Source organism: Manduca sexta, unplaced genomic scaffold (genome assembly GCF_014839805.1).
Source record: "Manduca sexta isolate Smith_Timp_Sample1 unplaced genomic scaffold, JHU_Msex_v1.0 HiC_scaffold_555, whole genome shotgun sequence".
In the NCBI taxonomy this organism is placed as follows: domain Eukaryota; kingdom Metazoa; phylum Arthropoda; class Insecta; order Lepidoptera; family Sphingidae; genus Manduca; species Manduca sexta.
In genome coordinates, this window is record NW_023595358.1 from 1,099 (window position 1) to 13,815 (window position 12,717).

Consider the following 12,717-nt stretch of genomic DNA (forward strand, 5'->3'; position numbering starts at 1 on the left):
AATACGGTCAAATTAAAAACCTCCTCCGTTTTGTGAAGTCGGTTAATAATAGAAACAACAATTAAATACATATAACTAAATTAATCCAAAAAAACAGACGAATAGGTTTTCACGAGTGCTATGTAGAAATGTAAAAAAAATATTTAAGGTATGTAAAGGAAGCCATTGATGACCCATATTTTAAAATGTTCATAAATTCGTTTCGCTAGAAATATAAAGAAAAACTTTTGATTAAATTGCAACGTATTATAAATTGAATAAAAGAACAGATAAAATATCGAGTTTTGCATTACAATACAAAAGAAAAACATGGATAGTCGGCTATGTTAGGAACCAGGCTAGCTTCTGTCACGCTGTATTGGTAAATGTTGAATAGTGTTATGTAGGTCAACTGAGTTCATAAAAATAAAAGCATTAACAACGCACCAAACAAACTACTTACCCAAAAAAAAAATAACCATAAATACTAGTACGAAAAAAACCTTATGAATAAAGAAAAAAATACTCAACAGTCTCAATGCATAGGTATGTATAATAACTATATGTAATATAATTATTATCGTTTGCAATAAATTTCAGCGCAGTTCAAGCACACTGATAGTATTCTTGCGAGCATGCAATTTGCAAGAACTTGCACGAGTTTGCATGCGCGAATATACATGACTTGAAATGCAGTATATACCACTGTAACACCATATACTAACTGCCTGGTAGTTATAATGATCTTAGAATTATCTCTTTAATGTGGGGTCAGTGCAAACACGTTTTACTTATCTGGGATAAAAAATTTAACTTGGTGTTTATGACAGACTATAATATTAACCTTTTAGCACACTTTTTTAATGGTCAAATATGGCTAGAAAAATTAGTCCCTAGTGATACTAAGCATGAGCAAATCGCACGTAGAAAATCCAATAAAGTACTGCTTGGCCTGAAAGCAGGATAATGTCTCAACAAAACTGATATAAACCATAGGAATTAAAGAAAACATATCGTAGTGTGACTTTCTTTATCCTCTAAATCATAGGGAATAAGTTTCTAGGAAAACTATTGTTTACTTTGCGTCATAGAAAGGTGGTTGACCGCCATTAAAGAAACCAGAATGCGTAAATTAACGAACACTTTTATGAATCGTCTCATTTTAAATTTGGAATCTCACAAAAAATCATGGCGTAACACTTCTTACAACATGATTTCAGCTATTTAGTAATTGAAGATGGTTTTATCATATCCTACATTCAAAGATATCAGGACATTATTAGGTTAAAATAAACTTTAAATATGTATAAGTTTGTTTGGCATAAACTAAAAACCAGTAAAACAAGTTTATTCTTATCCAATTATCTGAAAGCATGACCCAATTCCAAAATATGACAATGGTAATGTGGACCCAAAAAACGCCCTAAATACGCCACGTGTTTAATGTTTGAACGTTAAACTGCATGAAACAGATAATTCCTGCCGTTTTTTGCACGTTGATGTATGTTTTATATTGACCTAAATCAACACTGATAATACTCTTTTTAAATATAATAATCATCAGTCTAGTCCACACATGACCATAAATAGCAACAAAAACGATCGAAAGCGAAGATCCAACAGTAAAATGTACAATGTAATAGCATTTGAAGGCGGAACGTCCCACATCCGCTAAACAAACCGAAGTATCGGCAGTTAAGCAACGCGCGCCGTTTCCTCTTATCAAATAAAACCCAAGCTGGCGGGATTTCCAGTGTTGTGCGCGAGCGGGTAATACGTCCAACAAATAAACAATAACCTCTGCATGTCTGTGCGAGTTCAGTAATTCCCCTCGCACGCCGCCAGTGAACTGAGAAGAGGGCGAGGTAGCTCTGCTTAAACTGGTCGCGCAAAAACACGTCGCGACAAGACGAAAACTTGCAATATCTGTCAATTAACACTCACACATACACACTACTACTGGTATTTACACTGTATAATACACAACACTAAAGAAAGTAACCCTCACACGCGAAAATACAGGTGGATTTCGAGGAATCTCCAGCGATACTGAATCGAGTGTCACGCACACAAGCGCGCCGCGTCGCATGCGCGCACTATTCGATAAAAGGAGGTCGCTGCGTCACCAGGCCACATTCCACCCTCTGCCATTGGAGAGATACCACGCGCGTTTCGGTCGCAAAGTTGTGAAATTATTGTGACATAAATTACGAGAGACAATTTTGTTGTGAGTGCATTACATCATTGAGGATAACATTTTGTGCAGTGTTATTGTGAATTAGTGACAATTCGCCCTTACACAAGGGAGTTGAGTGAAATTTGTGAAATTCAGGAATTGAAGAGCATCCGTTTATCCAAAATGTACAAGGATTCAGTTGTTCCCGTAAAACGGAAACCTTCAGCGGCATAGCGGCTAAAAGGTAAATGTTGTGCAACAAACTATTATTTTCCGCAATTTCTCCAGTTTATTTGGTGAAAACTAAGAAGACTTGAATAAATTTCAGAAATTGAACAGTGATCTATAATCAATCAGTGACTACTTTGCAAAACTGTGTTTCAATCCCCAGTAACATAGCTTTCAGTTTCCCATAATTCAGACCAAGATACAATCTTTTGCAAATGCCTAACCATCTCTATCTTTCCAGCCCAATCGGCCAAAACATCAAAGAAGTACTGAGGCGGGCTTGTGCTGAGAAAAGGCTGACTGTGGGCCTCCTGCCGGCCATCCAGTACCTCTCCAAGACCTGTCAAGGGGCGCTGTTCTGCCTCACAGTGGAGGCGCCCCCTGGCGACAACGCCACGCACATGCAGGAGGTGTTACTACAAGCCTTCTGCGTCGAAAACGACATTTATGTCATTAAGGTAATTAAAGATACATTAACGTTTTAAAGTTTGACCTAAAAAGTAGACACGTCAGTAAATAAAGATGTAGAAAGTAGGATATGACATAGGAATTTGAAAGAGTAAGAGTGAGTTCTAAAATTAATTTGAAGCGAATTTTTTGCTTGAAACAACTACTTATTCTTTTCACGTAGTTTTTTTTTTTACTAGGCATCATTTTCTGGAAATATGGCAAGGAATAACCTCAAAACTATAGATCTATTCATAATTTTAAGGACCACGTGGCAAAATTCTTAATAGTTTCTAGATTTGTGCAAAAATAGTGCGGCGTCACTGAGTTTCGATTAGTTTCATACGCAACACAGTTATCTCGGATAGCGTTTATATACTTAATACAGTGATAAGATATGATAATAAGAATACATTAATCGAATCGCAAATCACACTCCGAATACGTGTTAAATTCCATTTAATCAATAAATCAGATATAATATTGAGATATCTAGCAGCTTGAAAGACCGTTTTGTAGCGTTAATAAAGACTTCATGATAGAATCCGCAACTAAACACAACTTTTTATTGTCAACAGGTGGACTCAGAGGCCAAACTGAGGAAGATGTTGGGAGTGTGCTGCTCCACGATGGACTTCAGCTGCATACTGGTCCACTACCCCTACACGGACCCGTTTAGCGACTCGCAAGAGTTCGACCTATCCGTCCTCTCACAATCCGAGAGAGATTTGATCGAGCACTGCGAATCTAATTGGGGATATTCACAGATTCCAGTCATCAAGTTGCCTGAGAAGTGAATTTTTAAGAAAAAATTGGATTTTAATGATTTTTTTGAGTGATAGACGACCTCAGCGTCGCCTTTTAGGACCAGGCCAGGGTCCTGCGTATCAGTATGTTTCTATATCGTACGGATTCTTAGTTTGTGAGATTGTTATCTTGTAGACTACGCCTAATGGCTGGAATTTGTAATTAGAATAACTGTATATTGGATGATGTTTCGAAGATGTTTTGTAATTTTGTAATAAGTGTAATAAAATTGTATATGATGTATATCGTTTTTTATTGATACAAATAAATAATAAAACATGTAATAAAAAACACGTGCGTAACAACTGAGTCGTGTACCTAAATATTTTATGAATGAATATAAATTGCATAACACATTACATTATTACCTGATAAAAACAAAAGCTTGAATGACCAGTTTGATGCGACCCTTGGTCAGTGAAATTGGAAACAATACCGACATTATTTTTAAAGGTCAACAGCACAACCCTAATCTATGATACGGAGGGTTCATAGACCTAGTTAATGACTTACTAGATGCAGTACTGTCGTCTTGCTAAAAATATGACAAATATTTAGAATAACGCCATCTGTGGAATCTCTACTATACTAAATACTTAACCAGTTTAGTAGTTGTTTCGCGCCACTCTTCTATGACAAGGTCCACGCCACGCTCTCCTATCATTATAGAGGGCGCGTTAGTGTTTCCGCGCGGCACCACCGGCATTATGGACGAGTCCATCACCCTCAGACCAGCCACTCCGTACACTCTCAGCCTCGGATCCACCACCGCCTTTCTGTCCCACTGTGGACCCATCTTGCACGTCCCCACTGGATGGTATGTAGAGCGAGTGTACGCTCTGTTTAAGCAAATGATATATTCATCAGAACCCCAATCATAATCTCTACAAGCTTCTAAAGGTTTCTTCACAAAATAAGCTCCTTTAGATTTAAAAGCATGTGTATCTTCTAAAGATATTAAGAATCTTGTTCCTTTTACTATTGGCATGATGTCTGTTGGGTCCTCGAAATAATTTGCAAATATTAACGGATCTCCATGAGGGTTTGTTGCGTTCAACAACAACTTTCCTCTGCTTTTTGGGACTAGATTCATGGTTTGTGGTAATATAGCGTCATAGAAAGCAGTTGGAAATATATTAACACCTTCGTAAGCCACAAGTTCTTTAAAGTATTCCATATATTTCACACCAGCCATTTGAAACTGGATATCAGGCGCTGGCAGACTGGGATCTGTTTTATAAAATGCAATAGTACTTAATGGCCCGCTAGCTGACAATGGTCCGTGTTTAACATCCATTTGTTTATAAAGTTTTATTTCATTAAATAGTTGATTATCATCGACTGCGGTTGCAGTTTCGTTTGGCAAAGCTATTATAATTCCGTTGAACGTGACGTGATCGTGGAGGTTCTCCCGACTGCCAAGTCACTGATGACGTCAATGTTCAGCTCATGGAGATGCTCTTTGGGCCCGACTCCTGACAACATCAGCAGTTTGGGCGAGTTCAGTGACCCCGCACTCACTATCACCTCCTTGCTCGCTACAGCGGTGTACAATCTACCGTGTTGTTTGTACACGACCCCATACGCCCTTCTGTGTTCGTCTATGAGTATTTTAAGGACTTCACTGTTGACTTTGACCGTCAGGTTCTTCCGTCTGTACCTGATGGGTTGTATGAAGGCGTTGTTGGTGGAGACTCGCTCGCCGTCCTGCGCCACCGCCTGCGCCTGCATGGTGCCGAGCTGGTTCACTCCGTTGTAGTCGGTGAGCGGCAGACCTCGCTCGTTGAAGGCGTCCGTCATCATGACGGAGGGCGCGTCGACGTACGGGTATCGCGACACAGACTGCTCTCCGTCCACTCCGTGGTATTTGCGATTCAAAGACTCCATGTTTAGATTCTTTTCAGATTTTTTGAAATAGGGTAGCACCTGGATAGGACGAGAGTAATTACGATAGCATTTCTCAAATATTTACCAGATAGTGCTTAAAATATAAGAAAATTGCTAGTTCATTACAATTCAATGGAAACTGATAAGAGGTTGTTACCGTGTAAGGAAAATTATCATTAAATTCAAGTGTAACCGGTTTATCGTGGCAAATCACTATGTAAACATAGTTATCGCTTTTAATGTTAATCAAGAACCTACGTATAAACATTTCAAGTGTAGAGTACAAATTCGAGTAACACAGTTCCTTCAAAGAATCTCGGGTTCTTACCAGCTGAGTATCAATGACAAACTGTGGTTATATAGTGTAGAATCTATGTTGTGTCAGATTCTTGTATGATAGTATAATTTTTGTGTATATACTGTTAAACTAGCAAGTGAGTCCTCTGATGTTAAATTATCTCCGTACTAATATACTAGTCTATAAGAGTAAATAGGGATTAGGAAACTAAGAAGGGTATTTAGGGCTACAATAGTTGTCACTTTGTATTGGTGTTTTGTGACCATGCTATAACATAACAACTTTCTCATTGACAAATTATTGAGCTGAATTACACTACATATTATATTGTCCTTAGATGACTAGCGCAATGTTATTTACAACTCCATATTGAACGCCGCCACATTGTTACAGTTTATAGATCGCCTTAAACATTATAGATTTTGCCGGTCTATTCATACTGACTTATTTAAAAGTGTAAACTTGTGAGTCAATGTATTCTTACATCTCTGTAGCTCCATCCCTCGTTCCCCATGGCGGCCCATTCGTCATAGTCCAGCTTGTTGCCTCGGATGTATACTAATGTGTTTATCGAACTAGAACCACCCATTGTCTTGCCTCTGGAATCAAATAACAAACTTGTACATTGAACGGAGATACTATGTGAATTCGATGCGGAGATACCATAGTTGGGAGTGGAAGGGCTGCCGGAGTCGGAAGGTAAAAGGCAAAGGCACGCTCTTCTGATTTTTCTAAAGTTATGTGTCTATTCTTTGTGAATCATCGCTTGCTATAACGGTGAACGAGAACATCGTGAGGAAACCTGTATACATGAGTTCTCTATAGGAATTTTGAGGGTATGTTAAGTCTGTCAATGCGTACGAGGCCAGCGTGGTGGACTAAGGCCTAACCCGTACTCAGCTGTAAGCGGAATGCAATACAGGACTGATATTTTAGTATATTGTAAAGGTTATTCTTATGATTATTTTGGTTGTTTATTTTCTAACTGCTTACGTTATGGTGCATACTGACCATTTTGAGTTACAAAAGAACATAATACTAATGCCTGAGAGCATAGAACATTATCCCATTAACGTTACATTCTCTAGCACAGAGGATGGTCTAAAAAGTCAATATTTTGTAACCGAGCAACGCCTATAAAATAAATAAAATGTGTTACCTAGGCCAGTCGCATTGCTGCCCCGGTCTGGCGAGACAACTCTTCCCGTTGGGCTCGGTCTTGTAGCCCCAGTCGATGTTGGAGCCTAGTAGGGTCTCTGACAACGCGGGTACTAGCGTGACGTCAGGTTGTTCAGGACCTGCTTCTAGTAAAAGGACCTGGGTAACAATTTCATTGGTGTTAACGCAACTACAACTCCTAGCTAGCGATACATTTGTCGCGAGGATATGTCTGGTACATTTTCTTTTTATTAACGTTTCCGATTGTTAAAAGGCATCTTGTGTAAGGTCCCTGAGGTGGTATATCATGTATGGGTGATGAATTTAGTCTTAACTTGCTAATATTTTTGTGTATGAACTCGTTTGTGAACATATTTGGATTTTACATATAACCGAAAAACTTCTGAACCGATTTGGATGAAATGTGTACAAATCATGAATGCGTTTTGGCCATAAACATAACACTCGTTTGAGAATGTCTCGGTGGCGTATTTGTGATTGCACCGTTCTGAGGTACTGGTTCGAATCTGATTCAGGGAAAAGTGGAATCGGGATTTCTGCTCAAAATCAGCTGGAGTTATGGATCTTGCCCGAAATGCCGACAGGTTTGTTCCCGTATCGTCGGTACACTTGACTGCATTTGCCTACAGTTCCCTTCAGCAATAACGGCGTGATGTGTGCTATATTCTCCTATCAATAAAAAATATACAATGCTCATATCATTAGCAGACATAATGGTCTGGCGTGGTGGGAAGCCTGTTTACGTGGATTCACGTGAAGCGGTCATACCACTTGCATCAGCGAAGCCTTTGCATTGCTATCGATCACATAATCAGTTGCTTACGGAACTACACAACTCGAGAAAGATTTTATTGATTTATTGACTCTGGTAAACAAGTAAGAGGATCACTTGATTGTGCTCCTCGCCAACACAATATCAAGATCATGACGGCGTTGAAGTTGAAGGAATAGTTGAGTTGAAGGAATAGGGATTAGAAAAGAAAGGGAATGTTAGGATCTTGGATTAAAAGGTATTTTTTATTGCTTCCAATAACAAAACGAGCTTGCCGTTCGCCTGATAGTAAGAAATACGACCGCCCATAATCAGTAAAACACCATCCAACATCTTGAATTACAAAGTATTGTTTGATATTCCACTGCGCTCGCCATCCTGAGACATGAGATGTTAAATCTCATGATATCCAGTAGTTACCCTGGCTACAAGGGATTTCAAACCGGAACACAACAGTGACTACACGCTGCTGCTTAGCGGCAGAAATAGACATTGCGGTGGTACCTACCCAGGCGAACTCTCAGATATGAGAGACCCACCACCAGTGAAATTACAAATATTTCATCCAAAGAAAAAGAGACATCATATTTATCGACGGTCACTAGAATGTCAATACCAATTTGTCATGAAATATATCAATACAGATACTCAACAAAGTTTCCACTAGGTATATTATGATGGTCGTTTTGCAATTAACATGGACGCTCTTAAGAACTAAAGATTCTAATCTATTACGAAAATAATCAGATTACTTATGATCACGCTTTAATTAAATGACGGCAGTTTTGTCCTCTCTCAAGTGTTCCCAGTAGACCCTTATCTTATCCTAATCATAATTCTAATAACATTACTATTTCTACGTGTAAGTTTACTGATATTTTGTATTTATTTATGGTAGAATACAACTTGGAAGACTTTATGTTACATTGCCAAAGGCTGCAGTACGGAGTGAAACGTATCTACATCTGGCGAGGATGTGACCTTAATTTAGTCTAAAACGATTGTTTTAAAGCTCTATTTCATTTTAATATTCCTTCCAACCTCTTCCTTTCTTTCTATAATTAATTTTCAGCTTCGACAAATTAATGTTCAGAGACTCGCCAAGCTTCATAGCTCGATATAATAATGCGTGGTGGTGATCCAGGGTTTCCTGTTTTAGGTGACAGTCTTATACCTTCCATTTGGGGAAAGCACTCAATCTGTTGGCGACGACGCAGCCGGCGCTCCCGGCGCCCACCACAATGAAGTCGAATTCCTCATGGCGCGTGTCCTGTGTCTCCCGCCCGTGGTTCTCCTGTATCCTCCTGTCGACCGAGTCTCCGAACAGTTGCACCAGGAGCTGTAAGTAGAGGAAGCCGACCGACGAGCACGCCGTCAGGTGCGTGTGCGCAGGACACGTGGCGTTGAGATCCAGCGGTTGCCACTGCATCTTCTAGAACATAATTATTTGTTCGGACACCGCTTCATTAGTTCAAACGCGTACCTTTAGCTTTGAGGTGCTGGATCAGATATCCTGGTTGGACAACATTTTTCATTTCACTTTGCCCAATGTTACTAAAGTCAAATTTAATACCAAAGGCATTCTCTACGAATCAATGTCGATATAATGCAAAAGATGAAATATAGGTGCAAAGAAATTCTTGAAAAAGATACAGAGAGATCTACAGAAATGCATTTAAATGTGAATGCCTCTGTGACGTAGTTGTCGTATGGTACGACTGCAGTGCTGAGGTCTCAGGTTCGATCCCCGGGTCGTGATGAGTGATATTCGGTTTTTCTATTCTTTATCAGCCCAGAGTTAGGATTTTGTGCCCGATATGGCGAAAGGCTCGACCCCTCACATGGAATACGCACGGCGAAAAGTATTACGCATTAGTAACGCATTAGTTGCGTCTCTGCTTATGCCTTCGGGCATTAAAGGCTTAAGGAGATGAGTGTGTGTGCGTGTATATATAAATGTATACAGTTTTTATATTCAAAAAAATATATCAATTTGCTTGGCATTGAAAGTAGTGTCCGATAATGCAGCAGATTTATTTATACATTGACGATATTTTGTAATCCAATTAACTACATGTTCTTTTAAACGGACTTCTAAAAAAGAAGATGGTTATCAAATTGATTTGTATTTCCTTAAACATAAATAAATAAATCTTAGGACATTAATCTTCGTCAGGTTAAATTAATTTAAATGTAGTAACTTCCCATATCATGTAGAAGAAGCCGTCTTCAACGAGAGAAAATACAACAAGATTGTTATCCATAATAATATTTGAAAGTACCCATCTGTTATATTTAGCAGAACATACAACCGATTTTGATGAAATTTGGTACGGAGCAAGCTGGATATCTATTTTTAAATGTTCGTCCCACACCGTAAGCATCCCTATTTTTATTTAACTTACCACTTTGTTCCTTTTAATGGAGCACTTCTCGCACGAACAACTGTTGTACTGAACAATATTGAAACACATTTCTTAATTAGCGCTTTATATTTATAATAATATTAATAAAATGTATGATTAAGATCGCAATTAATACTTCAGTACATCCTTTGTATAATGGTTGCATCATAGTTATAAAACTGTCTATTTTATTCAGCCGCAAAGAAGAATGGTTGAAAGTTTGTACAGGAAATACGTCATTGAAGTTAGATGCGTAGACCGCAAACAAAATACCTTTTTACTTCTAGACTTATCTATCGTTAGAATTGGTTATACCAGTACATAGTTACTATAATTTAAAGAAAACTGATGTCAGCAGGTTCAAATCCAAGGGCACGCATCTCTGACTTTTCTAAATGTGAATTATCGCTTGCTTTAACGATGAAGGAAAACATCGTGAGGAAACCTGCATACATGAGAAGGTCTCTATAAGAATTTCCAAGGTATGTGGCTGTCGGCATTAGGCCCGTGTGGTGGACTAAGGCCTAATCCCTCTCAGTAGTAGAGGAGGCCCGTGCCAGCAGTGGGCAAGTATATAATAAAGGGCTGATATTGTATAATTACATGTGCGTGTTTTATAATGACTTAATGGAAATCCAGTAATTATTTTGAACATATCGTGTTTATTACTGTTTCCTGTTACTACAATAAATTTAGTTACTGTATGTAATTGGCATACGATACTAATAACCGTATACAATAACAATTACGGTTTTTTTACATATTTTTATGCAAGTTGATTTTTGAGATGAGGGAGCAAGGACAAGGTACCTTAACCGCTGCTATAGGAAAAATTTCTTAGGAGGCTGACGAACATTTTTGAAGACATTAAGGCTTGTATTCAGACATTGTAAAAACATAGTCCGCAAGTAAATGGACAAATCATGCAAAATAAACGTCAATCGATGCTTATAAGGATCAAAAGAAGTTTGAGTACTTTTAAATAAAGAAATGGCAAAAGACTTTCTGTACATTGCTTAGGAAAATTTACTATAATGCGCTTTTAAATATAACAAAAGTGTGCATATTTTTATGTTGTTTTTAGTAATCGCGTTGATCCCGAGCAGAAATACTACTAATTACGAGAGTCAAACTTAGACTTTAATCAATATACTGTTACGTCTCCGGAGCAGCTTAATATTATAATTACTATTTCTAGTCGCTTAAAATTCCTAATCACCCACTTAGTCTTAGTGTTGCCCAAATGCAAGAACAAGACGAGACTCTAGCCAGTCTTGGTCTTGGTCTTGCGCCAATACACCTGATTCGGATTTCTTATAATTACCTATTAGTCATTACTATTTATTAAAGTTTTTACTTTAAATCTTAGAAAAACGTATTAGAATTGGAACATTGTGAGCTTGAATTAACATAGCCATAGTAAAGATCAAGCAGATTAATAAATAACTGAAGATTTGATAAGAAATTCGAAAAATCAACTGACCTATATGTCGTTTTCCATGGAAGTAACTGTTTCTTAATAAACATTTATGATTTATAAGCTTACATTTGCTAAAACATGTAAAAACAAATTAATTACAATAACTTGACTGTATTTTAAAGAACAATACTTATCTGTCTAGAAAGAGATTGAACCTTCAACTTATAAGAAATTTAATAAAAGAGTTTTACGATTTATCATTTATTTGAATAAAAAATAAAATACAACACTAATCAACAGCTTTATCATTAGGTTATGATACTTTATATCAATTTTTGACCAAGAATAAATACAAAGTAACCATCTGGCTGACTCATCACTTAACCTATTTCTATGTTTTCTAATTACTAATGATGCTTTAGAAAATAACCTCTCAGCAGGTACTGAAGTTGCAGGTATTGAGAGAAAATCACGGGCCATTTTCGATAAAATCGGATACTCTGTCTCATGCGTCCTCCACCAATCTAAAATGTCTTCCGAGCTGGCAGTTCTTGGTTTTCTCACGGTACTCCTCCAACTCGGATATTTTTTTATTCGCTATGTTTATGGTATTAGTCGTAATGCGCATAGGTCCAGTTTTTCATATTCTTTGATACAGTTTTTGCGTCTCATAGAATTCCTAAGCGTACCTACCTATACACCGAACTGTTACACCTAACTACTCAGTGAAATAGCGCTAAGTCCTAGCTGCAAGACGCAAGAGTCTTGCAGGCTATGTCTTGTTCTTGCTCAAGTCTTGCACGGTCAGTCTTGGTCTTGGTCTTGCTAAAAATACGCGGTCTTGTCCTTGGTCTTGGTCTTGCAAAAACGCAAGAACAAGACCACATTCAAGACCAAGACTGAATTTACAACACTACTTAGTCTTAAACAGGAAATATTATATTTCTAATACTATTCGTCCTGCATGACCTGCAGGCTAGGGAAATAAAATTTTGACCCTAAAACTACGTAATTTAATCATGATTTCTTATGTTTACGCAAATGTTAGACATTCAACATTTTTTTTATATTATCACGGTTTTTATATTATAATTTTCTCCGACGTTTCGGAAGATTGCA

General features: G+C 37.8%; 2 pseudogenes; one reads left to right on the forward strand and one right to left on the reverse strand.

Moving 5' to 3' along the window:
• The first annotated feature begins 2,100 nt into the window (after positions 1 to 2,100).
• On the forward strand, positions 2,101 to 3,627 carry LOC119193451 (annotated as a pseudogene).
• A 252-nt stretch (positions 3,628 to 3,879) lies between these two features.
• LOC119193450 lies at positions 3,880 to 9,202 on the reverse strand (annotated as a pseudogene).
• Between the last annotated feature and the right edge of the window lie 3,515 nt (positions 9,203 to 12,717).